The sequence below is a fragment of the Amia ocellicauda genome, unplaced genomic scaffold (assembly GCF_036373705.1).
Source record: "Amia ocellicauda isolate fAmiCal2 unplaced genomic scaffold, fAmiCal2.hap1 HAP1_SCAFFOLD_97, whole genome shotgun sequence".
NCBI classification, from domain to species: Eukaryota; Metazoa; Chordata; class Actinopteri; order Amiiformes; family Amiidae; genus Amia; species Amia ocellicauda.
Window position 1 is genome coordinate 135,196 of NW_027103022.1, and position 15,480 is coordinate 150,675.

The 15,480-nt window shown below is 43.3% G+C and overlaps 1 non-coding gene across 1 annotated transcript; it reads left to right on the plus strand.

Annotated features, from left to right (window-relative positions):
- The first annotated feature begins 405 nt into the window (after positions 1-405).
- On the plus strand, positions 406-482 carry LOC136746227 (small nucleolar RNA SNORD66). Its single transcript, XR_010816339.1, has one exon. It is a non-coding gene; the product is annotated as a small nucleolar RNA SNORD66 (small nucleolar RNA).
- The last annotated feature ends 14,998 nt before the right edge of the window (positions 483-15,480 follow it).

Here is a 15,480-nt window from a genome sequence, read left to right on the forward strand (position 1 = left end):
TTCATCTGTGACAGGCTGCAGAAACTCCGCATTAGCGATGTGGTCCTGGCTAAGGTATGCAGCCCCCTGCTTGTCTAGGAGACCCTAGAGTTTTATTTTCATGTTTTTATATATAAATCCTTCTGATTGAGATGGTTACCTGCATTGTTCTGATGGATCTGTTTAATGCTGATCTTGGACATTTGTCTCATTTGTACTTTTTGTCAACTGCTGTCTAATTGCGATTGTTATTTAGATGACTGTATGTGTGTTACCTGCCTACAATTAAGAAGGCTCCCACAGTGGGTGATGACCCCGAGGTCATTAAGACCCAGGTATGTAGGAGCAGAGGACACGGTTCATGTTTGGGGGGGTGGGAATAATAATTTGCTAGTCTAGTAAAGGGGATTGTGGGTAAAATTGGAGCCCCACTGATGATCTATTTGTAGTGCATTGGTGTCTGGGCCACTGACCTCTACTGATGGAGAAGATGAACTGAGGGGCTGAGTACGCTCACATGCACCCACCTCTCCAGAACAAATAAAAACACGGACTTGGCCGAGGTTTGCAGAACTAACTCTTTTTCCTTCCTTCCCTCCTCCCCCCTTTCCCCTTCAACAGGAGCTCTTCCGCAGGGTGAGTGGTATTCTGAACAAGCTGACCCCACAGATGTTCCAGCCGTGGATGCGTCAAGTGAACGAGCTGACCATCGACACGGAGCAGCGACTCCAGGGTGTCATGGAGCTCATCTTCGAGAAGGCCGTCTCCGAACCCAACTTCTCCGCCTCATACGCCAATATGTGCCAGTGCCTTCTGAGGGTGAGAGAAGGAGGGTGACGGGGAGAGTGAAGTGAAAGAGGGAGGGAGGGAATGGTAGAGGATTGTGAAGATGCTATTTGTGTAAATTTGAACTTGTAAAATGTATTACGACTTGAACTGCTCTGTATTATTGCACTTTGTATTGCTCTTATATTGGACAAGGACATCTGCTAGGAAATAATAATAATAATAATAATAATAATAATAATAATAATAATAATAATAATAATAATAATAATAATAATAATACATGGATCAGATTTGTTTAGCTCTGGAATTGTAATTTGTGGGAGTTCAGTTTTGAATGGACTAGCAGATGCCTGTCTTGTGATGCGCATATCAAGAGTTTTCACTCCGATACCTATTAAAGCTGGAAGCCAGCCTAGCACACCATCTTGCTTAGGGTTTATGTTGTTCCTGCTCCCCTTTCTGTAGCTCAAAGTCCCAGCCGTTGACAAGCCGGGAGAGACGGTGCCTTTCCGCTCTCTGCTTTTGAACCGCTGCCAGAAGGAGTTTGAGACGGAGGAGGATGGAGACGAGGTCTTGGAGAAGAAGCAGAAGTTGCTGGATGCATCCTTGGTGGTAGGAACATTTGAACGTATTTTTAGGGCTGCCTCGATTAATCAATTAATCGGGTCTATGAATCAACTAATTGAATTGACGATCAACATTTTTTCTATTTAATCGAGCTGATTTAAAAAACAAAAATGTCATAATAGTGATATACGGTTAACAGTAGAATCACAGAGTTTTTGAACCACCTACAACAGCCGATAGCTCTTTAAATGCTGTGGTATAATGAAAGGCAAACAATCAAATAAAACTAGCATAAGTAGTATTTACATTTAAATATGAACATAAAACATTCAAATGATTGGTATAAATAAGATCAAAGCACTTTGTTTTCTGAAGGCGTCCACAGCACAATCAAAACTAAAGAAACAAGTGTTTAATCACTCAATCTGACTACACCTGTAATGCTATACAATGCGTGTGTTTTTCAAGCACATGAAAGACTGTAGACTGTAGGTGAGGTAGAGATCGTGACAGCTAAAACGCTTCTTAGGCATATTTGATACATATATTTAGTAAAAGTAAAGAACGGGTCTGCACAGAGTATTCAGGAACCCAGAGTAATTAACATTAAATCAGTCAAACTGAGCAGCCCTGCGCTTGTATAGTGTTAATTATAATGATTTAGTGTTTTTTATTTAATATTCATTTATATATTTTTCTCCTTTCCCATTCAGCATTGTTCTACTGTATTATCAATGACTAGTATTTATTAAAGTATAACTGTGTGGCACAACCACTTAAAGACTGTAACACTTATTGTAATTTGAATCGACTGACAACCCAAGTATTTATTTTAAATATAAACAGGGTTTGTACGCTAGTCTGGATGTCTGGAAAAAGTCTGAAAAAAAAAAACTGATTTCCAGTGCTTGAAAATGCTTGTAGAATCATGCCTCTGTTATGATAGTATGTAATTAAGTGCCGTGTGTGCGCAGGGTGAGGAGTGGCAGCGTCTACGTGACGAGCTGCAGGAGGCCAAGTGCAAGGCCCAGCAGCGCTCACTAGGCAACATCAGGTTCATTGGGGAGCTGTTCAAGGTGAAGATGCTGATAAAGACCACCATGCACAATTGCATCGTCAAGCTGTTGAAGAACCACGAAGAGTCCCTGGAGTGCCTGTGCCTACTCCTCTCCACTATCGGCAAAGACCTGGACTTGGAAACCGCCAAGGTAAGGCAGTTCCGGCCGTCGTGCCAGACTGAGCCCTGGCTAAACATCCAGCAACGTGATGAGGCCTATTGACAGTGGTCTGAATAAGTGTTTCTGAGCATCTGCAGACGCCTTCTTGAAGGAATGCTGCTTCACTTGGTGGTATAAAGTTACTTTTGTACCTGCTGTCTGCTCAGTTTTCTAATCGACCTTTTCACCAGCCCCGCATGGACCAGTACTTCAGCCAGATGGAGCAGATCATCAAAGAAAGGAAGACCTCCTCTTGAATCCGCTTCATGCTGCAGGACGTCTTGGACCTGAGAAGAGTAAGTCATGAGTGTTGGGAGAATAGAAACCTTCCTTGCTTTCAGCTTCCCAGCCCCCCAATCCCTGTCTGCCTCTCGTTCTCTCTCTCTACCATGGTCACTGACTCTTTCTCCTCTTCTTCAGGATAACTGGGTGCCCAGGAGGGGTGACCAGGGTCCTAAGACAATCGACCAGGTCCACAAGGATGCAGAGCAGGAGGTGCACCGTGAGCAGATCAAGGTGCAGCAGAAGCTCATGATCAAGATGTACAACCGACGTGAAGCGAACTCCAGCGAAAGTGTCCTGTCACGCGTCGGTCAGGCCTGAGCAGAGCAGGCCAGGAAGAGAGGGCCTTTTGTGAAAGCACTAGAAATAGAAGCACCAGTCCTTCTCTGGCGAAGATGAAAGCATCAACATACAATCATTACATTTCTTTCCCTTCTCTGTCTAATCTACAAAATAAAATGAAAATGGATATCTATATCTATACTATATTGAATGGTGGTGCACTGTAGATCAGAGTGTGGAGGGAGGACTGTCTTCACAGCACCAGCTGCTGGTGGGTCAATCCTGTTTAAAATAATCTCGGTACAAAGAAGTACGTGGGGAGTGAAATATGTGTTATAATGTGGAGTTATTTCAAGTACAACAACGTTTCAGATACAAGCAGGCTACATATGTAGTTCAGACTACAGGACTTGCAGAAATAGTGTGATGATCACTGGCCAGAGATGTAAACTCAGTTTCACCGACCTCGGTTAGCACTAGTCTCGGAGTTCTCTACCTCATATAAAATCTGATAGTCAGAGACAAGTACTAAACTGTGTTTGTGAAGCCACCGGTAAGAAATTGTGAGCAGAAGCTCAATAGATGTACAGGGGGACAGGAACTGCTACAAATTAGAAAAAGGATGTTTTAAGACCAATTCAAATAGTATCTAATGAATGTAAGCAGTTCAGCATGTTAAATGCCTTTTAAATAATTGTAGCTTCAAAGCAGCTTTATAGCTTTTTTCTGGAAGGATTTATGAGAGGACTTTGAATTTGAGCTGACAGGAAGGTCAAAGGTCATCAGAAAGGGCATTTTCAGGTACATACATGGGTTCCTATATGTGCTCCATTGTAAGTATGAGCCTAAGTGCACTATGAAAGGAGTTATGAGTTAGTTCTCACTTTGATCTTAAGTAGAGGTCAATGGTCACAGTGGAGGACATTTGTGAACAGACCTCATATGAGTTACTATCTGAGTTCTGTAGCAATCATCAGCCTAAAGGAAGGGTCAAAGTTCAAGCATTTATTCAGAAGAACATATTTGGCACTTTATGACATGTATGATGACTGTGATGACTTTTGAAAGCTGTAAGCCAAAAATCAAAAAATCACCTTTGACCTGAAAGGAAAGGTCGGAGGTGAAGTTGAAGGTTGAAGAGCCGTTATTAATATTTTATATAAACTGTATTATGTTTTATATTAATAATAATATGCAGACAAGCAAAGTAAATGTATTATGGTAGCAACAACCATTTTGTAAGTTGTTCAGGGCATACCCTCTAGACATTCCTGTCAATAATAGAAAAGATCAAACTGCAGAGAGAGAGGGCCCACAGATGTTTGTTAAAAGTCTGTGGACTTAATCTTTTCTCCAGATAGGCAGGAACTGTTTTTGTTAATGAACGATTGACAGTTGTTAAATAAGATCCGTGGGATCGGACCTTTCCTAGTATATCAAAGGAAGACATCTGTTCTTTGAATCCCACACCTCTACCAAGGAAGACTACCATGAACATTACAAGGGTCAGAAATCTGACCTCAAGATAACACTCTGGCAAACCCCCAGTGACAGACTCCGGCCACAGACCCACATGTCCTGCAATGTATATAAGGCTGACCACTTGTGCTGTTCAATAAGTCTCTGCTGAGGTAGAGTGCTTCCATGCTGGGCCCCTTTCAGGCCTGGCATGTTAAATAAATAAATGTACCATCTATGCATCCAGACTGGGTTCTTCAAAGGTCATGCTTGGAAAGAGCCCATCTGGTTACATATATGTGTTCTATAGTGACAAACATTATATCTGCCACCCGTAAAGCGTTATAGGCTGTCAAATGTCAAAAAAATTTTTTTTACAGTATCCCATGATCCTTAGCTCCGATAGCAAGCTAGATAGCATTTTTGGAAGCTTCATACACACTTTTCTATCTATGTTCCATTCATATTACTCTTAAATGCATGCTGGAAGGAGAAATGAGATGTTCAACATCTGAAAACAAGTTCTAACATAAACAGCATGCAGTACTTGGCTCTCAGTGGGTCAAAGGATAGATATATATTCAGAAAGATAATCTATGGTTTACTATTAGTGTTAAATTGTAAGTATGGTGCTAAAAGTAAGCTATCAGCAGTTATTAGATGTAAAAAATGTTAGGGTCCTTGGGGGCCTCAAGAGGATCTGGACCTGGAGCAATAGCATACATTCTCAGATATTGTACAAAAAGTGTTTATCGTGATGTTTGAAAAACTGAAGGAGGAGACGCGTTTAAAAAAGTGGTCAGAAACGAGAAGACGGAAAAATTATTAAGAAACCAAGAAAGAACGAGATAACTAACTTAAATCCAATAACTATAACTAAATACAACTAGGATCAAAAATCGTTAACTATTAGTGTAACTATCCGAAAACCCATAACTAAACAACACTGCCCCTTACCAGGGGATTGAGAATGACTGGATGAAACCCAAGACAGCCTCCCAGGACCAGGATTGTGTGACAGCTGTTTCCTCTGAATCTGTCAGCATGACACATGTTAAAAAAAAGAGACTCATCCTGAGTTTTTGCTTTCCCTCACAGGAAAAGCACTGTAACTTCGAAGGTCACCTGGGATGGATTTCCTGGTATCACTCAACTTGAAGAGTGTAATTTTAGGACAGAATTGACCCATGTCTAAGGAGGTGTTCAGGCTGGCTTGTCCCCCACTAGGATGTCCAGAGTAAGGGATCCTGGCTCCTGCAGATGAGGAGGAGAGAATCAGGACAGTCAGGACCTCACACAGACGTCCAGAGGCCCAGAGTGGCCAACATGCTCTGTTGTGCACATCTGCCTTAAGCACAGAGAGCAGTCTTACACATCGCAGCTGTCTGGAATCAAGATACCGACCTGCCCTCCGCAAATCACCAAACCTCTTTGCTGGAATTTTTGTTTGGTGATGTTCCAATCCTGCAAAATATAAAAACATAGAAGCACTGAATGTCATTGCCAGAAATGATGGGACAGATGGGACTTCTCATTCCTGACGTTTAAATTACTAGACTAGATGGGGCGCTGTTGAGCATGGTTTCGGTGTAGACGTGTGAAGAGAGCTCCTGCGATATTTAGATTTTTTTTTCCAGCAAACAGGTTATTTTCTTTTATTTATTTTAAGCAATAAGCTGCAGTATATTATAAGTGTATTATTGTTTTAAAAACATGTCTAAACAAAAGAGCAAGAAGGGGCCAGCGACAGAGGCAACTCAACCCGAGTTAGATTCAGGCCTGACAGGGGGTGGCAATCCCTCACCAGAGAGTGGCGGAGACCTGGCCTTTCTTGTCGCAGCGGTGAGCAAAATACAGAGCTCCATTAAATCGTTTCAATCTGAGACGCGAGAGTCTATTGCTACTCTTCAGGGCACAGTCGATTCGTATGGCAGCCGACTGCAGGAGGTAGAGAGATCTCTGAGCGACTGAAGACTCTGTATAGGAAGTTGAAGAAAGTGTGTTGTGATTATTATATAATGTTTTATATTAATACTAGCATTAGAAGTAGTTTTGTATACAGACTGAGCAGATTCGATTTAGCAGGACAAGTAAAGGGTCAACAAGGTCGATTTGTTAGAAACTCCTGTCAGTAATGAAAGATCACACAGTGCCGAAATAGCCTACAGCTGTCTGCTGAGAATTTGTTTATGACTTAATCGTTTCTCCAGATAGGCAGGAATTGTTTCTGTTAACGAGCGATTGACATTAGGTAAATGACGACCGTGGGATCGCATCTTCCTAGTGCACATCAAAGACGGACATCTGCTTTGGATCCATCACCTCTTCAGGGGAGAACAGATCATAAAACGGACCCGGACATGTATCTTCTGATTGGATGAACGGCCATAAGATGTTACGTCATTTTCCTATAAAGTTGTACTCATGTTTGTAAACATTAAGTCTCACTGAAGGAATTATTTCTGACGTGGAGCTTCCGAGCGGCTCGATTAAAGTTCTATTTGCTTTATCTCCACGACTTCTCCACTTATTTCCCATACGGTTCTACACATACATATATATATAACAGATCGGGCTTTTTTCTGGAAAACCATAACTCTGGTCTTGTCCAGATTGACTGCCAGGGCCCATTTCTGACAGTACTGCTCTAGTAGCGCCAGGTTCTGCTAAAGCCCCTGCTCTGTGGGCGACAGCAGCACCAGGTCGTCTGCGTAGAGCAGGAACTTGATCTCTGTGTCATGGAGAGTTAGGCCGTGGGCGTCAGACTGCTCCAACACTGTGGCCAACTCATTGATGTAGATGTTGCAGCCCTGTCTCACTCCCCGCCCCTGAGTGAAGAACTCTGTTCTTGAGTTGCCAATTTGAACTCTGCATTTGTTTTCAGAAAACATTGATTTAATGATGTCATAAACTTGACCCCCTACACCACTCTGTAGAAGTTTATAAAATAGTCCTTTGTGCCAGATTGAGTCAAATGCCTTTCTAAAGTCTACAAAACAGGCAAATATTTTTCCTTTATTGTTTTGGGTATATATATATATATATATATATATATATACATATATATATACGTATATATGTATATATACATATATATATATATATATATGTATATATACATATATATATATATATATATATATATATATTTATATATACATACATACATTCATACATGCTAGAAAGTCATTACTATGTTATCTTAAAGGCTAACTAAGCAGAACATATATCATTATAGAACAGAGTTCATAGGTCTACACATGGTTTTAGGGAACAGGCACGTAGGTCATACCGTTTGACATTGTCTCCAAGGTTCTCATCGTTAAAATAACAAAGTGAAATCAAACTACCTTATGGCCTCCTGACCTTCTAGCTTGACCTTATCTTTCTGGAGTATGCAAGAGAGAAAAACAGGTGTGAGAAAAGAATTTCTAACTTTCCTTCCATATATACATACATACATACATACATACATACATACATACATACATACAAACATACATACATACAGAAAATAAATAATAGAATTATGAATCACAATAAGATGTAATGAAGTACAGAAAAAGAAAATGTAATAAAAGGTGATCTTTAATACATACAAATAAAGAAAATAGGTTTACTATTTCCAGATTCCTTTTTTGAAATACAATGACATGCATTACAAACGAGTATTTACATTATAATTACAGCCGGTGCTCATGTGTCACTGTGTCCCTCAGGCTGTGGTAGGCGCTGACATATTGGGCAGCCAGGGTGGCTGTGTGTCCCTCCCCCAGGAGGACTGAGCGTTTTTCTTTTTTCTCAGTTTTGTCACAGGTTGGGTGGGCATCCATTATGTTGTTACAGAATGTGTCCCTTATTTTGGGCTAAAGTTTTCCGTGGAGGGGAACGTGAATCAGTTTGTACCATTTTTGGGAGGATCTGCCTTGTTGGGGCGGAGCTGTGATCCAGGTGAACAGCAGATCGGGCATAGGTGGGCATGTGGGCAGAGGAGTAGGAAGGCCGGTCAACCAAATAAGCTTGCTAAGGTACGCAGAAGCAGCAAACAGCCCCCCCATCCAGCCAGCCAGCCACTCTGGCTGGCAGTGACTGAGTGGTTGACAGACGGCAAGCAACGGAATGTACGTGCTCTGTGATGTCATAGCAGTCAGCTGAGAGAGGCTCGTGATGTCATCGCTGAGCTGGCTGGCTGGCGGGCTGGCTGGCTCTGTGTTTGTGTGTGTGTGTGTGTGTGTGTGTGTGTGTCTGTCTGTCTGTCTGTCAATTCATTTCAATTCAATTCAAAGGTGCTTTAATGGCATGATCTATCACAATATTGCCAAAGCAGATACAAATGTTCTATCAAACAAGACAAAACATTGCAATACAAGATTCAGTGGAACAAATATCAAACACATTGAAATAAAATTACGTAGAATATAAACCATATTTGTTGTTTGTATCAAAATTTGTGTCATGACATCAGAAAAATCACTGTTTTTATTTTGTTTTGCAAATGGAGTCCCACAGGCTGGTGTCTACACACTATCTCGCAGGCTGTGGCAGGTGGATACATATTGTGCTGCTAAGATGGCAGTGCGCTCCTCCTCTCCCAGCAGGACGGGGAGTTTGCAGCAATCGGGGATCATGTTGAACTCAGGGATTTGCATTTTGAATATTTTAAAGTATGTCTCCCTGATTTTTGTGTATTTAGGGCAGGACAGCAGGAAATGCGCCTCTGTTTCGACCTCCCCTAGGTCACACTGGCTGCACAGCCGCTCTTCTCTGGCAACCCAGAATTTTCTGTTGCGGCCTTTTTCAATGGCGAGGCTGTGGTCAGTGAGCCTGTATTTAGTTAGATTTTGTCTCTCTTTTATATTTTGGATTTTTAAGTATTCAGCCAATGTAATGTTTCTATTCTGGGCCCGGTAGCATTCTAATTTGTTTTGTAATTCTAATTCGTGTCTCCATTCTTTTGTGTATTTGCTTTTCAGGTACATGTCAATTTTCCCAATTGTTGTTGTTTTGGTCATTGTGTGTTCGGGCTCTGTGAGCCTCAGAGCCAGCCGGCCAAGGGGGTCCTTGTCTGGGGAGAGGTGGTTGCTCAGTGGAGCCTTGTATTGTTAGGACTGGGTCTCTGCTGTGTTTAGGTGCAGCCAGAACTTGGCTGCTCTTTCTTGTGCAGAGTGAAGAGTCCTAATTCGGCTCTGCAGGCGATGTTGGGGGCGTTTCTGTGTACGTGTAAGATGTTTTTAATAAATTCTAGGTGGAATATTTCCATGGGGCTTTTGTCCCAATTTTTGTTATTGAGGTTCATGAGGGGACCCCACACTTCGCTCCCATATAGCAGGATTGGTTAGATGATGGAGTTGAATATTTTAATCCAAATAGTTATTGGTATTGTTGTTTTCCCAAATCGTGTCTTTATGGCATAAAATGCCCGTCGTGCCTTGTCTTTTAATGCGTTTATATCCAGGCTGAAGCTCCCTGACACACTGATGGTCAGGCCAAGGTAGTTGTATCTGGTGCAGTGCTCAAATACAGTGCTGCCCAGAGTGAAGCAGTACCTGTTTCCCTGAGATCGGGCTTTTTTCTGGAAAACCATAACTCTGGTCTTGTCCAGATTGACTGCCAGGGCCCATTTCTGACAGTACTGCTCTAGCAGAGCCAGGTTCTGCTGAAGCCCCTGCTCTGTGGGCGACAGCAGCACCAGGTCGTCTGCGTAGAGCAGGAACTTGATCTCTGTGTCGTGGAGAGTGAGGCCGGGGGCGTCAGACTGCTCCAACACTGTGGCCAACTCGATGATGTAGATGTTGAACAGTGTTGGACTCAGACTGCAGCCCTGTCTCACTCCCCGCCTCTGAGTGAAGAACTCTGTTCTTGAGTTGCCAATTTGAACTCCGCATTTGTTTTCAGAATACATTGATTTAATGATGTCATAAACTATACCCCCTACACCACTCTGTAGAAGTTTATAAAATAGTCCTTTGTGCCAGATTGAGTCAAATGCCTTTCTAAAGTCTACAAAACAGGCAAATATTTTTCCTTTATTGTTTTGGGTATATTTATTTATGAGGGAGTGTAGAGTGTAAATATGATCGGTTGTGCGGTGTATTGGTAGGAAGCCAATCTGACTCTTATTCAGGACACTGTGCTCGGTAAGGAAGGCCAGTATCCGGGCGTTGATGATACTGCAGAACACCTTCCCCAGGTTACTGCTCACACAGATGCCCCGGTAGTTATTGGGGTCTAATTTGTCTCCACTTTTAAAAATCGGGGTGATCAATCCTTGATTCCAGACCTCAGGGAAACACCCGGCTCTCAGCACCAGGTTAAAGCGTTTGAGCAGAACCTCCTGCAGCTGCGGGCTGCTGTGCTTCAGCATCTCAGGGCTGATGCTGTCGGGGCCGCTGGCTTTCCTGGGTTTGAGGATTTTGAGTTGATGTTTTAGGTCCTGTATTTTGTAATTGGGTTATCTAAGGGATTTTGATTATTCTTAATGATTTCTTCCAATTTATTTAGGTTTTTTAATATTTTAACCTGTTCTGGGTTTGGATTGTTTTCAACATTTTGGTAAAGTTTTTCAAAGTGTGTTTTCCAGATTTCTCCATTTTGAATTGGTATTTCATTTTTTGTTTTTGGGGTATTTATTCTGCCCATATAGTGGTCTTTTTTCTTCCTGAAGAGTTGCTTGTAGTGCCGCAGGGCCTGGCAGTAGCTGGCCTGGTTGTCGGGCTCTCTGTGTTTAGTGTTGGAGAGATGTCTCAGGTGTTTCCTAGAAGTTTCACACTCCTGGTCACACCACTGTTCTTTTTTTCTTTTAGACGATTTTATATTTTGGTTTTTAATTGTTTTAATGTTTCATTTTAAAGCCAGTCTTTCAAATATTTCATTCAATGTTTTGGTGGCTGAGTTTATTCCGTTTTGGTTTATTTGATAGTGTGAGGATTGATATCTGTCTAACATGTTTTCAATCTCATCACTATTCAGGGCTCTTGTGTAGTTCTCTGTGCTGGGCTCTGACCATCTGTAACTGGGGGGCAGGGAGACCAGTTTTGTGGGAAGTTTGGCTCTGATTTGTGGCTGCGCTGATCTTTTTAGGTAAAGTGTTATTTGGCTGTGGTCTGATAGTGGAGATTGTTGTCTGACTATAAACGCATTGATGGCTTGTGGGTCCAGGTCACTTATGGCGTAGTCCACCACACTTCTGCCCAGAGCCGAGCAGTATGTGAATCTCCCCAGAGAGTCCCCCCTGGTCCTGCCATTGATGATATATAGACCCAGGCTTTTACATAGGCGCACTACCTGCTTCCCGCTCTTGTTTACCACGCTGTCCTGGCTGTGTCTCAGTGTGGAGGTGTGTGTGTGGCACAGCGGGGAGTCTCAGAACAGGTGTGTGTTCCCCTCTGCATTGATGTAGTCCATCTCTCTGCCAGTCCTGGCATTGAGATCGCCACACAGCAGTACAGAGCCCAGGGTCTGGAAGTGGCAGATTTCTTTTTGAATCTCTTGAAAGCCTTCCTCATTATAGTAGGGGGAGTCTGCGGGTGGCATATAAATTGCACATAGGTATATATCTGTGTTATTTTGTAGGGTGTCTTTTCTGATTTTCAACCGCAGGTGTGTGTCTCCTCTCTGTACTGGGCATAGGGCTGCTCGGAGCTCCTCCCTGTACCACACGATAATCCCCCCCGAGGCCCTGCCACACCTGACTTTGGGTTTTTTATAGGAGGGCACAATCAGCTCCCTGTATACATTGGGACAGGATGTAGACATATCTGCACAGCACCAAGTCTCTACAAGAATGAAAACATCTGAACTATTTACAGTGTTGATCAGTTCAGGGTCTGTGCTCTTCATTCCAAAAGTTGAGGAGCGTAAACCCTGGATATTCCAACTGCTTATTTTAAAGGACATGTTAATATATTTTATTATACTTGTCTCTTCTACATAAGAAAGTTTAATTTGTGGTCTACAACTGATATTATATTACTATTAATAATTATATATGGATATACATAATGTATAGAATTCTATTATTATTATTGGTAGCGTTATCACTCACAGATTTAATCTTTGCATCAAAATATCAGAATAATTAAATTACATTTTTTCTTACTCTCCATCTCCACAACCATATATATGTGTGTTGAGGCTCAGTTAACTCAGCAGTGTGGTACAGATGACACTGAGGAGTTGCCTTATCTGGGCCAGCTGGGCGGCATTGGGCCTCCAGGCTCTGGAAGCCGCTGCTGCGTGGCTGTGTGGCTGTGCTGGTCCCCGGCTGTCCGCTCTGCTGTGCTGGACGGGCCCTCTGGGGATGGGGGGTGGGGCCGCGGGGTCTCAGGGGCTGGGGCTGGAGTGGGGCCGGTGGCTGGGGATGTGGCCGGGGGCTGGGGGGTTTGCTCCTGGTCTCGAGGTGGGGGTGTGTGGGGTTTCGGCACAGGGTTGTGTCCTTGAGGACCTTTGCGAAGATCCTCACACCCGTCTTGTTGAGGTGGTCGTGGTCATACAGGTGATGTGGCTGGATGTCTCAGTGGTGTGCCAGGTGTACATTGGGGAGGAGGGCACATCTTCGGGACACATCTGCGTTGATGGCCTGGATGATGTGCAGGGGCATGTCTGTGCGCGGCAGCAGTGTGGAGATGGTGATTTTGGCAGTTGGGAATTCCTCTGTGGCTTTCGTTGCCACCTGTCTCAGGGCTGAGGCCACATCGCCCATGCGGGCACTCAGGTCGTTAGTGCCGGTGTGGATGAGGATGTGTTTGACCTGGCACAGCCTCCTCTTGGAGAGCAGCTCCAGGGCTCTCTGTGCTGTCGGGCACCAAAGCTTTTTCACTTTTCACCCAGGGAAGAGGCACCTCTCATCCAGGAACTTCCCATTGGAGTCGCTCAGAATGACCACCTCTGTGTTGACCTGCCACTCCGGGTTTGCGTCGGAAGTGGTGGGGGCAGCGGGTGTGTTTTGGGGGAGTGGCGTTTCAGGGGTTTGTGTATTAGTGGCAGGTCTGGTGATAGTGGGGGTGTCAGGAGTGGTGGGGAGTGTGGGTGGATCAGTGGGTGTGTCAGTGTTGGAGGTGTCAGGGGTTGGAGGTGTTGTGGGGTCAGTGCAGTGTAGTCTCTGTGCTCCAGTGATGTGTAGCTCCTCTCTTAGCTCCTCCAGCTGGCTCTGCAGGCTCCTTAGCTGGCTGTGCTGGGGTGTCCTGGTCAGCTCCTCCCTCGCTCTGCACAGCTCCGTCCTCAGGGTTTGACTCTGCTCCTCCAGGTCTCTCACTGCTGCTCTCAGCTCATGGATCTCAGCCTTGTGCTGCATCTTTAGTCTGTGCATCTCATCCCGGAGCTGCGCAAACTCCAGCTCCAGCACTGATAGGCATTCCTTTAGTGTTTTAATGTTGCTGGAGAGTTTTGGGTAGACAGGAGGGCAGTCTGTGGGAGATTGGGCACTGTCTGGCTCCGTGTGGCTGGGGGCAGACTGCAGGGTGGCCGGCTCTGGCACTTGTTTCTCTACCTCAGTCTGCTGCTTTGAGGTGTGGAAGCCGAGAGATAATTGGTCCAGGCTGCTCTCGCTGCCCTGCACCATGATGGTCCCATTGTGGTATACATTAAAAGTGAGCATCACACTGTCTGTGTCTTTCTCTACCAGCACTGAGATCTGCCTGCCTCTGCTAATGCCCCTCTTGTTGTTATTGGGGTATGTCTGGCACAGGGTTTTGTGAAAGGCGGTGTAGAACAGTAGATTGTTCTTGACCCTGTTTTCTCCTTTACCGGTGTAGTCTAGGATGAGGGTCTCAGGAGATGCTCTCATCACAGCTTGTTTGTAGTCCTTCTTAGCCTGTGTAGAGCGAATGTCTTCAGGGTATCGGATTTCAAAAGGCAGCTCTGCAGTCAGACTGCTGTTCGATAGATTTGTATCAGTCTCAGTGGCAGTTGGGCTCTCTCCTACTGTCACTCTATTCAAAGTGAGCTCTGCATTTTCATTAGCTGAGTCAACTACTGAGAATGCTTATTTATTTTATTTATATATATTGTTTTGTTTAATAATTTGTGTCTATAGGTGAAAGGTCTTACCTCCAATTCTTGTCTTCAGCTTTTCTTTTCTGACTTTTCTTCCTGAACTGTCTCTCTGCTTTCTACTTTTTGTGTTTTTATTAAAATTATTATTTTTTGAATACTTTTTCTTCTGAATTTCTATTCCATGTCTTCTGTGTATGTTTATAGTGCTATATATTCATTTGTAAATGACAAATTAAATCTGCTTATGTATAAAAACAAATGTTTTTTAGGAGCTCATATTCCTCTCTCTCTCTCTCTCTCTCTCTCTTTCTCTCTCTCCCTCTCAATTCAATTCATTTGTATTGTCAAAGCAATTGGACATACATACATATACATATATATATATATATATATATATATATATATATATATATATATATATATATATACACACATACATACATACATATATACATATACACGGAAAATGAATAATAGAATTATGAATCACGTAATCAAGTACAGAAAAAGAAAATGTAATAAAATGTGATCTTTAATACATACAAATAAAGAAAATAGGTTTACTATTTCCAGATTCCTTTTTTGAAATACAACGACATGCATTACAAACGAGTATTTACATTATATTTACAGTCGGTGCTCGTGTGTCACTGTGTCCCTCAGGCTGTGGTAGGCGCTGACATATTGGGCAGCCAGGGTGGCTGTGTGTCCCTACCCCAGGAGGACTGAGCGTTTTTCTTTTTTCTCAGTTTTGTCACAGGTTGGGTGGGCATCCATTATGTTGTTACAGAATGTGTCCCTTATTTTGGGCTAAAGTTTTCCGTGGAGGGGAACGTGAATCAGTTTGTACCATTTTTGGGAGGATCTGCCTTGTTGGGGCGGAGCTGTGATCCAGGTGAACAGCAGATCGGGC